This window comes from Hipposideros armiger, unplaced genomic scaffold (genome assembly GCF_001890085.2).
Source record: "Hipposideros armiger isolate ML-2016 unplaced genomic scaffold, ASM189008v1 scaffold_520, whole genome shotgun sequence".
NCBI classification, from domain to species: Eukaryota; Metazoa; Chordata; class Mammalia; order Chiroptera; family Hipposideridae; genus Hipposideros; species Hipposideros armiger.
Genome location: NW_017731870.1, coordinates 398,940 through 408,331, shown reverse-complemented (window position 1 = coordinate 408,331; position 9,392 = coordinate 398,940). Strand labels below are relative to the sequence as shown.

General features: G+C 40.6%; 1 protein-coding gene across 1 annotated transcript in view; it reads left to right on the top strand.

Moving 5' to 3' along the window:
- The first annotated feature begins 5,394 nt into the window (after window positions 1–5,394).
- FOCAD (focadhesin) overlaps window positions 5,395–9,392 on the top strand; it is a 302,193-nt gene continuing 298,195 nt past the window's right edge. The window contains exon 1 of the mRNA XM_019668206.1: window positions 5,395–5,445. The gene's annotated coding sequence lies outside the window, so the exon portion shown is untranslated. The remainder of the gene's footprint in view (window positions 5,446–9,392) is intronic.

The following is a 9,392-nucleotide window of genomic DNA, read 5'->3' as shown; positions in this document are numbered from 1 at the left end:
TGTCCAAAAGATAATGTCTCAGCAGACTTGAATGAGCCAATGGAATGAGTCATGAAGATATGTGGGGGATGTGCCAAGATCCTGCAGCAGCAGGAAAACAGGATCAGAGCCAAGTGAGCTGGGGAGGAGCATAGAAGGCAAGATCAAAGAAAGGTATAACAGGAGATGCTAGTGTGTTGGAGATGGAGGTATGGAAGGTAAATCAGGTATGGCCTTGTTGCCCTTTGTGAGGATTTTGGCTTCTACTCTGAAAGAAATGGGAAGCCATCAGAACCATACACTCACATGTAATTAAATCTAATAAGATTACTTTCTCTTATGTGTCAACAGTGGAGCTCTGTGACTCAGGTCTGAATTTCTCCTCCTAGTCTTGTGCCTGCTGATGAATGTGTGGGCCTGTTGAGATAGCCCAGCATGCTTGGACCCGAGTTCAAGGCTTTGTGTCTCTCCTGATGCTGTGGGGGACATGACCTTCCTTTACAGTACAGAATTCAGACTATAGTGTCTTTTTTTGTTGTTAGCATATTCTTTTCAGTTCGGTTAATGATTTGGGAGTGGACACATTTTTCTTACTCTCTTTCTTTTTTTGTTGTTGTTAAAGTCAATAGGCCCTTCTATACTGACTTCAAAAAGCATGCTTATCTAAAGGGTCTGGTACAATAGAGAACTAACCGCTGAACTACTTCAGGGAAAATAATACAAGGAGTTTCACAGAGAAATGCTGTCGGTCTGCTTACCTCTTTCAGACTGTGGTCTTCCTTGAATATTTAAAACATAAAGAGTTCATTTGCACGTGCAATCTAAGCCTATTCAGAAAATAATATACAGATTTGAAGTCTGTTTTAATCTTTCAATTGAAATTTCCATCTGTGCTGTCTCTTCTGGTGTTAATTCTAAATCAAGCTATGCAGGTTACATGAGTGAAGTTGAACTTCCTCTCATTGCTCTCATGAGGGTCAACCCTCTCCCTGCTGTTTCTTAAAAATTCTCCCCAGGAGGACTCTTAGTGAAACACTTGTGTAGGGCTCCTAATATCCAAATATCTAAATCAGGGGTAGATGTGCCCTACTCAATCAAGCTTACCTGTTTTAAGTCTTACCTCAATCAAAGTGTAACTACATATAGTAGCTGTATTCTCTTAGGCCACATTCTCTCCTTTCAGCTCAGAAGGAAACTAAGCTATTTAGCTAATCTGATTAATTTAGCAGGCAGGAACCTTTTTCTCCTGGCGAACAACAGTTGGCCTATCAGAACCAGTTCTAATCTTTGTTGTCTAACCTTGACCCTGATTTCTTTTTAAAAATTTTTATTAATACTTTAAAAAACTTCTAGCCCTGTACATGACGTGGGCTGTTCCAGTGGGTGTGCTGCAGAAAGAAGACTGGACTTTGTCCCTCTGAGTCTTAGTTTTTCTTTCTATGAATTGATGGGGTTAAACTATATCAGTGAAGCATCAAAAATTTTTGAGAACCAATGTAGGACTTTAACATCATGAAAATAAACAAAATTCCCAACAGCTATAACCTAGTAATTATCATTTCATATAAGAGAGAACATTTTTAACATAAAAAAATGAAAGCATAATCCAGAAAAAGGACAGTTCTTTAAAATGAATAAATTTATTTTTATGAATGAATAAACTCAACACATTGTCCTTCTTCGTTTACATTTCAGCACTAGCCAGTGAAAACTTCTTCAAGAAATGGCAGCTTCTGAGAACCTTTCTGGTTTTACAAGTCTATACTTGAAGTCTATACTTCAAGTCATGTCCAGATAAATCTGGTGGCTGTTGACTTGGCCTTCAGGATGATCTGGCTCCTTGAGGCTCTGGATTGTGTCTTTCATCTTGATCTCTCTCATGTCTAGCACAGAGCCTGGAAAAACAATAGATAAAATAAAAGGTGAAATGATCCCTGCTGAACTTTAGTCATGTATGGAAGGAGAATATCCCGGAAGTAGGGCAAGTTTACCCCAGAAGGGGGTGAGCCCTTGTAATCCCAGCCTCGCCCAAGATCTGCAGCAAGCGGTTAAGGTCAATTCTAGGCTCTAGGTTTAACAGCCTAAAGTCCCTCCATCCTGACCCAAACGTGGATCTAGGGCAGTCAGCAGAAGTGAAAAATCAGACTCACCATCATTCTTTTTTTTTTTTTTTAAAGATTTTATTGAGGAATTGGGGGGAGGGGAACAGCATTGGGGAATCAGGGAAGGGGAACACACAGGTAGACAAATTGCGGTTTTTGTTCTTCTGTCTAGTTGTGGAGGACTTCGCTTCACTAGCCCATGTTGGTATTATCATAGCGCTCTTCCCGGGTGAGGCAATTGGTCGCCGGTCATTGGTCAGTCGCTCATAGCGGCTCCTAGCAGCTCACACTGGCTGCCGGCAGCTCATGCTGGCTGCCAGCCACTCACGTAGCCCACTGCAGCCCTGCTACAGCCTACGCCATCGCCGGCGACTCACAGCAGCCCAGCTCCAGGTCGAGCTGTTGTTCATCATCTTAGCTGTAGAGGGCGAGTGTCACTGGCCCTCAATGTGGCATCCGAACTACAGTACTGCTGCTCAGAGTTGGCGCTCCCAAGCAAGCTCTTAACCAGCTGAACCACTCTGCTGGCCCTCACCATCATTCTTTAAATGGGTATTTCTCGCCACATTCCTAAAACTAGCCTTTTTATTTTTATTTTTTTACTTTTTTTTAGGATTTTATTGGGGAATTGGGGAAGAGGAGCAGTGTTGGAGAATTGCAGAAGGGGAACAGCCAAGTTGTTGTCCTTCAATCTTAGTTGTGATTGGGTGTAGCCCACCATCCAATGCTGGAGTCGAACCAGAAGCCTTGTTGCTAAGAGCACATGCTCTAACCACTGAGCCATTTGGCCACCCTTGGGCAGCTCAGGGCAGCTCAGCTCAACGCGCCATGTTCAATCTTAGTTGTGGATGGGCATAGCCCACCATCCCATGCAGAAGTCGAACTGGCAACCTTGTTAGGAGTACATGCTCTCACCAGCTGAGCCATCCTGCCACCTATTGGCAGCTCAGTGGCAGTTCAGCTCAGGCGTAACTCACTGGCTTATGTGGGAATTAAACTGGCGATCTTGTTGCTCAGAGTTCGTGCTGTTAACCAACTGAGCCACTCAGCCGGCCTAAAACTAGCCTTTTTATAAGAGGCAGTGCATTTACTTATTGAGAGCCAGGGTCCTGGATTCAAACTTTGGCTTTGCCACTAGCTAGCTGCATGTTCTTGGTCAAAATGTTTCACTCCCTGTGCCTAAGTTTCCTTATTTATAAAATGTAGGTAATTATTATATCTGCCTAATGAAGTTATTCTATGGATTAAATGAGTTGGTGTACTTAAAACAGTACTGTTCGCATGGTTAAGTGTTCAATGATAATTTTGACTAATGTATCTCAAGAAATATGGGAATAGGAGAATTTTTAAGGAAGAATTTAAAAAGTTCCTAAAGGAAGTGCTGGTGCTTTTGGAATTATTTAGACCAGAGGGGATTATCATTAAGGTCCATAAAATTAAGTCAATTATAAACCTTATAAAACTCCTTTCTCTCAAAGGGTAGGTTTAAAATGAACTTAGATAAATTCTTACGGAATGAAAGCATAATAGGTTATTGGGAGAACTGAAGATAGTGTGTGGTATGTAATTACTTTTCCCACGTGGAGTATATGGAACCAAATCCTTCCTGCAAATGAGACGTAGAACTTCTTGTCAGCACATTAAAATGACTTTGGAAACTTAGAAAAATCCCAATGCCAAGGCCCCACAGCAGAGCTATTAAATCAGAATCTCTAGAGCTCTCATATTTTTGAAAAATCTCCCCAAATGCTTATAAAGGTGCACCAGGGTTTAGAAACTGCTGAGTAAGTCAGGTTCTCGAGGGAAACTTGTTTTAACCATTTCGTCTTGTATATAATTTCCACTTCTGTCATCCACAAGCAGAATTGCATTTCTTCAAAACCTCTTCTCATTTTTTTCTGCCTTTTTTAGCTTCTGTTCCATTGTGCCGGGTGTTCTTACAGTCTCCCCATGATAATGCATGCTCTTGCATGGGTGGACACTAATAAGTATTTGATAAAATAATAACAATAATAGTAAAAATTACAAGCACCAGTTCTCCCCAGGTTAAATCAGCAGAAATGCCCGGGCTAGTAAGACCCGAATGACTACCCAACCGGTGGATGTACCAGTTGTCAATGAAAGAACGTCCAAACCTATAGAAAGCTTTATAAGAATTTATTTGAGCCAAAGTTTTGAGGACATGCCTGGAAGCAAAATCTCAACCGATTAAGAAAACGCTCTGAAGAATAGCAGTCATGCAGCTTATTTTATACATGTAGAATCAAAGGAGGGTTATCTGAAATCTGTTGACGGTAGATTAAGGAGGCAGGAGAAAGCAAAGGGAGGATGTCTCGAAGGTTGTTGGCTAAAAGGAAAATGGAGAGATACATGCTTCCTTTATATTGGTGGGCACAGGATAGTTAATATTTATCATGTACAGTACACAGAGATAGTATGTGGGCAACAAAATAACGAGTGGTTTTGTGGTCTTGTGTCTGATGGTCTTGTGCTCTGGTGCCAGCAGTTCTGCCTTTGAGGGGTCTGGAAAAGAAAATTACCCTGCCATGTCAAAGATATGTTACCCTAGATACATAAGAATAGACAGGTCTCACTTAAGATAAAGATTGTTCTTTGCTAAGAAAGCTATAGGCCTGTACGTTGACTACCTGCCATGACCTGCCCAGTTAGGAATTTATGATCAAATCATTCTGTGTGGATACTTTCAGTTACTAGGATTGTCAGGCCCACCAAGTAGCCCCTAAGCTTGTCCCATCTATTATGTCACTCCTTTTCCTTCACATAGTGTAGCTTCGAAAGCAGTAGTGTTGTTAGCCAAACGAAATAAAGATACCAACCAACAGCTACAAAGGGAAGAACCAAGAGGCAAGTCTGTTGTCTGCATTAAAATTTCTGAATCCTAATATTATCCGTACTTTTTTTCCCCCGGGAAACAAAATCTCCAAATATTAAGTGGCTGCTTTGCATTGCCAAAAGTTGCATAGTGGCAGGCTGCTAACAGGACTACCTGACACGCTGCAACAGCATCTCCAGGCAGGTTCTTTTAATCTGCTTTCCCTTAAGCTAACTCCCAGCTGCGGTGCAGCCCCACAGCGGTCTCCAGCTAGTGCAGCTGCTGAGCTCCGGTCTGCCTCCCACGCCACCTTCCATCCGCAGTGCGCGGCCTTGGCCTTGGTCTTGGCCTTGGACGCGCATGCGCGGGAGCGAGAGTGGGCGGGTCGATGCTGCTGGAGGAGGACCGGCAGGCCCTCGAAGTCTGCAACCCATTGGCTCTCTCCTGTAGTCTCCGCCCCTGGTCGTTCGAGGCGGCGGGGCGGGCGACGTCAGGCCGCCGGCGCGGGGCTGAGCTTGTGGCAGAAGGGAGGTAAGCGAATGCGGGGTGGCTGGCCGCGGGCTGTGGGCCGCTGCTCCTTGATCAGAGGCGGACGGTTCGCCCCCGCCTCTGGTCTGTCTCAGCCTGTGTGGAGGGTGGCTGAGGCCCTGCGGGCCTGGGGCTCTGCTGGGAGATGGGGCAATGGAGCATGTGGTGGCAGGGCCGTGTCGCGGCGTGGGACGGCCGGGAACGGGACAGGTCTTGGCGTTTGCCCTCGTCCTGTGTTTTCTGGGTTCTGAAATCCCGGGGGACTAGGCCTTTTGCGTTAGAGAGCTTGGGGATGTCTGGGTGGGGCCGGCTCCGGTGCCTGCGGTGGGGCTCAGCGGGAGCCTTACTCGGAAACTGGTTGGCGCGCGATCCTTGCATACTTACCTGCAGCAGATTGCAGTCGTCGCACTCTCTCCCCTGACCGGTTCCCGAGCGAGGGCAGTGCAGGGGATTCCGGCTCTGTCCTGCCTGGCCTGCGTGACTGTCTCCACCTTGCTAGCGACTGACTCAGATCCTCTCTACTTTAATGAAAGGCTTATGAGAGAACAGGGCCTGTTTTCAGATCTCCTGGTTCTCTGGTTCTTTCCTTACTTGGGGGAATTACCTGAAGAAATAACATATGTCTATATTTATATGATAGCATATACATGTATGAATGTATGTTTTGAAATGTCTGCAACAGCTGTGCGGAGATTTAGAGAGACTTGCAGTTATGTCACACCTACTCTCCATGAGTTTTAATTTCAACTATGACATGCCAATCCTTGAGTTCCTAAATTTGGAGCTTCTAAAACCAATGAAGTCATCCTATCAAGTACAATATCATGCAATCCTTCATCCAGTCAACAGATATTTTTGATGGGTTCCTCGATGGTCAGGGTCTTATGTCACAAACTAACGTGGGCATTCCCTGCCTTTTCTTCCAAATTATCTGCCAGTTTTATTGTCTAGATTTGAGATGGAATTTTTTGTTGATGGTTCAATTTCAGGTTCTAGATTTAGGTACAGAAACTTATGATCCTATATCATAAGATAGAGTTCTTCTGGTACCTCATTTAGTTGTCCTTAGGTTTTCACCTGTAGTAAACTGTAATCTGGCTCACTACCACTAAACACCTTAGGGATGACGCACCTACCTACCTGTAAAGTGAGGGAATGGCTTAGAAGTATTCTGTAATTTGAGATGTTCAGGGAGAGAAAGGGCAAATGATATATCTATTGTGTTATCAGCTGGGAAGCTACCATTTTAAAAACACAGGATGCATTTTATGCTTATGTTTTAATGTTTTTTGAATTTGTCCACATTCACTTTTTGATTGGGAAGCAAGTGCATGTTTATAATTTTGATTCGCATCCAATTCCTGCATACAAAGCACTATGACTCATCACAGTTATGAAATGTAATAATCAGAAGCTTTTAAACGTTACATATAAAAACGTACGATATAAATTGGATAACAATGCAATTTTCAAAGCATTTTGACTTGCTTTGGTAGATTAGTAGTATCTAAAACCTCTGTCTTGGTTATTTGCTTACTCGGTTAATGTTAGGTAGTTACCATCACCTGGCTAATATATATCAATATCATGTGTATCCTTTATCTTATCAACCTAAATTTACTATATTTTAATTGATTGCTGCCTGCAGTTGAGAATTAATAATCCAAAAGTAAATAAACTGTTAACTTGAGAATAAAAATGCCCATAGAGATGTAACAGTAGGTTTTCATTTGTTGATTGATGGTATTTGCAACTAGATTGTTTTGCCTTCCTGAATGTATAAAATGATACCTAAAGTAGTTCTCCTGAAACATAATATTCATACCCTCAGGGTACTTTTTGGATATTGTCCACAAACCATTAGGTGAATTAAATTGTTTATATCACTTTTAGGGGTTTGGAAATTCAATAAAATATACCATCAAGATTTTGCTTTTGCTAGATCTTTCTAGTTCTAGAAATGAACCAGATCAAAATGGGAAATTAAGGAGAAATGCAGAAGTTGAGGGGAAAAAAAAATCCAAGTGGAGTCTTTTATAGTTTAAAATTTGAGGGGGAAAAACACAATGAAAAATACAATTTTAACTATATTTGGAAGAAGTGTAGAGAGATAATAGTGTCAGGATTATTGGTGGTTTTAAAGCAAAACTTGATCTTAATATTTCTTAGTTTATCACAATGAACTCAGTTTGTATAATAAATCATTCTTTTGGGTGATAATTTAAACTTTGATTGAGTGGGCAATATATGTTTCTCTGGGAGATGTGAAACATCTAAGTATTGTATATGTTTTAAATGGTACTACAGACCTAGAGATGAGTAGTATAATAAAATATGGTATAGTTGTAGAAGTATAATATAAATATGTAATTCACAATTTGTTATAAATTGGATGGAGGTTGTGTGTAATCTTTATACATGATAGGAAATAAGACTTGCTAAGCTAATAGGACAAGGGATGTTTGTCAGTTTTCTCCCATTTAAATGATTTGAAACAAACTTTTTAAGCAATGTGGAAGATCTCATTTATTTTCAAACATCTAGATCGAACATTGTTCTAATAAATTGAGTCCCCCAAGTACTTATGGCTTCAATTTATTAACCTATTCCAAGTCACATTGGAAGTCATAAAATCGCATTTATGATTTTTAACTTTTGTTAATGTATATTGGCTTTCATTCAGTTAGCTTGAGTTACTTTAGTTTTATATATTCTGAAGTCATTTCAAAAGGTTTCACATTACATACTGTATAATTTTCCATTGATCAAGATTGGGAAAACATTTCTTTAAGCCCAAGAAAGTTGAGAATCCAAACTGCATATAGGTAGGTAGTTTGTGTTATTATTTATTTATTTAAAGATTTAGCTTTTCACTTGCCTGGGGACCAGTGAAGCACTCCACTCAAGCTTGTGAGCTAAAGATTTCAGTTCTTTCTAGTGCATTAGAATATATCTTCTAAACTCTTTTGGTTAGATAAGCAACTGATTGCTAATTTGGCTGATAAGCATGTTGAACAAATGTTATAATTATGAATGTGGTAATGATAGTTTTGTTATGAGGTTTTTCTGGCTGCCAGTGTGTACCTTTCCCTGTTCTCTTAACAAACCCTTTTTATTGGCCTAGTTGCTTTCAGAATTTACCTTAAGTTTTACTCTATTTGCAATCCTTGAGCAGGTTTATATAAGCAAACCTTCAGGTTTTAGTATACTCATATGGTAGTTGACATAAACCTGGAGGGAGTAGAGGAAACTTTTTATTAAAGTTGATTTGAAACATTTAACTAAATAAAAAATTTAAAGTGGTAGATAGTAAAGATATTGTATTATTTATTTTTTCATTTAACAAAAACAGGTCATCTCTGGTTCCAAAACCCTAACTTTTCTTCAAGGAACTAATATTATTGCATGGAAGTCATAGACAAGGTCAAAATACAATGAGATAAATATTATAATTAGATGTAGACATAGAGTACTGTAGGGGATATAGGAAAGCTGTGTGAGTATGAGATTTTAGGAGATTCAGAGAAGGCTTTTCAGAGGAATTTTCATATGAACTGAATTTTGAAAGCAAGTAGGAATTAGCTAGTGAGGATGGAGGGCAAGGCACTCTAAGCACCAGAAAAAAGTAAGGCCTAACAGGCAGGTTAGAGACAGAACATAGACTCTTAATGTATTAAGGAGAGAAGAGAAAGATGAGGTTTAATAAGTAAACAAAGGCCAAATAATGAAAGGCCCTCTTTCCCCCCATGTTAAAGGTTTTGAACTTTATCCGTGAGGCTGTGGTGATCCATGGGTAAGAGATATTAAGTAACAGAAAGTTCAGTTCAGTTTTATATAGCAATGTGTGGAACGAAATGTAGTAGAGCAAGTTCCATTTGTGAAGGTACGATATATTGGATTGTCGGAAAAGTCATGACGCATTTTTGCAACAAAAAACATAGAAAAAAATA